Here is a 4,899-nt window from a genome sequence, read left to right as displayed (position 1 = left end):
AGAAGTGCGTATTAGTCTTGAGAGTTTCTTAGTGAATTCTTGATGATACTTTAAGTTTAGAACTATGCTTTCTGAAGATAAGGATAATTTGACTTCTCTGTGTGAATATTCCTTTGCTTTCCTCCTCAAGTATTTATGAAGACTATGAATATTACAATGAAAAGAGTGGTGTGATCATTTTTTTCTTATTACAGATTTTAGAAGAAATGATCTAAGGTTTTCTTTGTTATTATAATGTTGGCTATGGATTTATTGTAGATATTGTTATTATATTGAAGATTATGCCTAGTTGTACTGCCAGCTCAAGATGTGACCAACCCCTACCACCCCACAGCTGTATCAGTTTAGTGAGCTAACGCTAGGAAAACATGTTCTTTGGCAGTTGCCTTTATGAACAGGGCACCCCTTCAATAGGCTTCCTTCCTTCAAGTAAATCTTGATCTGAATAACATGGGATCTCTGATGGGTAATGTTATCCTTTAAGGACACCTTTCCTATTGTTCCAATAAGGTACAAGAGTTTTCTGTTTAGTGCTGTTGATCTGTTTAACTGTTATAGCTGTTTGCTCAACCTCAACATGGATGCCCTCCTTTTCTTGACATTTACTTTGCTAAACAGACCAGTCTGTTAATTAGTTCCACAAGACTAAGAACCTCACGGTTAGTTTTATCACAGAAATGGCCCCACTCCTTGTACCAAGTTTCTGTCTTACATAGTTACATCCATGGCTGCTGTGATATAAAATTCTGACAAAAGCAATACAAGGGAGAAAGGATTTATTTTGTCTCACAGTACAGTCTTGTAGTCAAATGAGGCAAAAAAAATTAATAGCATCAGGATCCAGGAGCTTGGGGTACCTGGTGTCACATTGTTACCATAGTCAAGAAACAGAACAATGAAAGATTCTATTCAGCTCCCTTTCTTCTTTTGTAGAGTTCAAGATCTCGACCTGGGCCATCATGACCACCCACAGTAAGTGGGTCTTCCCACATTGAGTAACCAAATAAAACTGAATAAAACAATCTCACATAGGCCTGTCCAATGGCCTATCTCCCAAATAGTTCTAGATTTTATCAAGTTGACATTTAAGGTCAACCACCACAATTGAATTATTGCTGGTCTTACCCTCCTTCTGTTTGAATGAGAGATTAGCAGATGCACTGTTTGTTTCACAAGAAAGATTTCTTCTTAATCTTTCTTTGTACACCTATTCCTTCATGAGCTTTATTTTTTCCTATATTCTCAGAGTAGAAACTGTCAATTTTTCCTGTGTATACTATTTCTTCAAGTAGCTTCTGTAGTGTTGGGTTATTGGTCTTAAAATTCCTTTTCTTGAAATGTGCTTATTTATTCATCTTTTTAAAAAGACAGTTTGAGTGGATAAAGTAACCTTGCTTGGCAGTTTTGGGGGTGTTTGTTGTTGTTGTTGTTAACTTTCAGCTCTTGAAATGTACCATTCCTTACATTTTGGGTTTAAGAGTTGCTAAAGCGAGGATAGATGATATTCCAATATCCATGCCTTTAAGAATGAGTTGGTGTTTTCCCCTCACACCATTGTGATGTGATGTCATGCACAAAGAAATATGGTTCTCATGACATCACATGAGGTAATAGGAGTACTGCTAGAAACACTACAGATTCCCTACATGTTTGATTTTGCAATTTTTGGAAGTATTTTCTTGGGCTGGAAAGACTGCTCAGCAATAAAGAGCATGTACTACACACACACACACACACCTGCATTCATGCCCACGAGCAAAAAAAAAAAAAAAAAAAAAAAAAAAAAAAAACCCACATGATGTAAACTAAACCTTACTATTGATAAACTTTTGTGACATTAATATTCAGTTCCAGGAATATGAGATTATGACTCACAGTTAAAGAATATTTTAAATAATCTTCTCTGCCTTCCACAAATTATGTTGTTTTAATATTCATAAAATGAATATAGGCCATTTTAGTTAGCTATATATCTTTACTGTTAATTCCTAGTCATTTTTATTAACCCATACTTCAGCAGAAAATTGTTACAAATTTTAAGCAAATATTGAAATTTAAACCACAAGCTCCCTAGGTGGGATCAGTAATGATGCCTTACTAATGCAACATGTTAGTGATGTATAATAATTAACTTCAATGCATTTTATTCAGAATGCATGTGCTTATGATCAATCATGCAATTGTTCACTAACTTCACAACATTTTGGTTTCTCAATATTGATTTGTGCTCAATAAAGCCCTTGAGATGAAAATTTGAAATATTGTGATTTGATTACTTTATAATGTTTCTAACAAATGACTGAAGCACATTTTGTTCTGGGATATAATGCACTAAACTTGCTAGGTGAAAATTTGCATAAATATGTAGTTGTTATGTCTCTATTGCTGTAATAAAATACTAGGGCCAAAAGCAACATAAAAAAGAAAGACTTTATTTCAGTCTGTAGTTCCAAGACATAGATCATCATCAGAAGACATAAGGCCAAGAACTAAAGCAGGGTAGGAACCTGGAGTCAAGAACTGGAACAGAAGCCATGGAGGAGAACTTACTGGCTTGGTCCTTCTGGCTTTCTCAATCTGATTTTTGTATACTCTATGACTACCTGCCCAGGGGAAGTACTTCCCACCATGGGATGGGCATGACCACATCAATAACTAATTAAAAAACTGATCCACAAACTAGCTTACAAGCTGATCTTATAGAGGCATTTTCTAAATTGTTCCCTCTTTTCAGACAGCTCTAGCTTGTGTCAAGTTGACAGAAACAACAATAAAAACTAGAACACTGTTGTTTTCTTGTTAACCAAATCACAATGTAATAGTATGCTGAATGAGTGACTATACAAACACTGACTTTATCAAGCGCTGTCTTCATAGAAATGGTCCCTAGGTATAAATGAGCAGTGACAATACTTTCAATGTTATATGAGACACAGTTCTCTTGAAAGCAGCTGTGCAAACAAATAGAAGAGCCTTGGAAAACCATGGCACATTTGCAGATTGTTGATTACACCGCATGTCTAATTCAAGATATTTTGCTTATACAAAATTACGAAGGGAGTCTGCAAAAGATAATTTGGTAGGTTACACATTGCTTTCATTTTATTTGATTCATGTTTTCCACTTAACAGAACACCCCCAGCTGTATGAATCTAGAATGATGGGATTTCAGTAATGCAGATTTTCTTCCAAATTGCACTAAACTAGCTAATGCATATATATAGCATTTCCATAACAGTGTATATGACATTGGCCAAATGTTAATCTTCTAAAGATGAAATATTATCTTTTAAAATATCATATTTGACAAAACTAGCAATATTAGTTTGCTTTTACAAATGTAAGATGCCATTTTCTCATTATGACAACAAACCCAAATACCATCATGACAGGTAAAACCTTCATTTTCTGCATTTTTTGTAGTTTATTATAAAACATTTGCTGATCGGAAAGAAAGGCATCAATTACTTCCTAAAATCAACTAGTATTAATGCCTTTGACTACATTTTCAATAGCTTAAAGCATTTTACAAGGTTTGCCATTTTTAAAAAAATCTTTTGTATCCTTGATTCATGATTTAAAATATTTTTATTTTATCTCAGTAGTTTTTTAATCTAATATTTGTACAAACTATTCTAGGAAAAATTAAATTAATTATGAGTGGAATTAAACCCAATTTTAGTTATCTTCTTTACCAATTTTTGCTTACTTATTTGAATTAGTAACAGTATGAATTAGTGTTAGAGACATGGTCTTACTTCATTGCCCAAAATAGCCCCAAACTCTTGGGCTCTCAAGGGGATCATCTTGCTTCAGGCTCCCAGGTAGCTTTGATTCCCTCCTGTCATACATCAGAGTGCCAAGCTAGCAGCTTCTATTTTAAAATACAAAAATTGAAAGATCTATGAGACAGCCTTATGATATTTCCTACTGGAAATACTGCCCATTTATGCTTCAAAAATGGTTTTGCTAAGCATTCTCCCTCAGCATTTTTTATATTGAAAGAAAGAAACAATAAGGGAGGAGGACAGAAGTCAACTTAGATTCCTGACATCACAAATATCATAAATTTGGATAGCCCAACATGCCTTTTATGTTTTTCTGTCCTGTATTTCACATATTTCTACTGCCAGAAAACTAGGTGATAAGCTATGAAGCAATACCAAATATAACATTCAGTACTCATTCAACCTTCAGACATTGTGAGTTGATTCTTTTTGTTGATCTCTGGTAGCCCCTTCTGTTGACAAGAACATCCGTGTTGTTTCATGAGGAACCCTCGGCTGGCCCTGCAGTCCACATTCACAAGATTTGACTTCAGGCTTGTTCTCTGCAGTTTAGGATAAGGGCTTTTTCCCACCCTTGTTCGTTCCCTCTGGACATAGAAAACTGTTTGATTTCTGCTTCTCTGTTCTGAAGGATAAATACCCTTCAGAACCTTCATCCCCTCTCCCTGCCTGCTGCCCGCATCTGTTTTTAGTCATGTCTGACATACCTTCCAAAGGCCTCCCCTCATCACCCTGACCTTTCTCTCCCACCCAGATCTCCGCACCTCTTCTCTCAATTTGAACTCCATTTTCTTAACTCCATTCTAAAACTGTTTTGTACTTCACATTCAAGATCATTGTTTTTATACATTCCTGCACTTCTGGGTCTTACATAGCAATTTTAAGTATTTGAGGTAAAACACAGATGCTACATAGAACAGCAGTGCCAAACACCAAACACTTAATATAAACATACTGCTTATGAACCCCCCTGGTGCAGGCTAACATATCTTCAAATGTATGCCTAGCCAGAGTGTTGAATATGTGTAAGAAAGGGTAAAAAAAAAACGTAATAAAATTGTTAAACTTGAAAATCACACTTACATACTATTTTTCAAATTCCTAAAGCCAG

The sequence above is a fragment of the Cricetulus griseus genome, chromosome 4 (assembly GCF_003668045.3).
Source record: "Cricetulus griseus strain 17A/GY chromosome 4, alternate assembly CriGri-PICRH-1.0, whole genome shotgun sequence".
Taxonomy (NCBI): domain Eukaryota; kingdom Metazoa; phylum Chordata; class Mammalia; order Rodentia; family Cricetidae; genus Cricetulus; species Cricetulus griseus.
Note: the sequence above shows the minus strand (reverse complement) of the source record.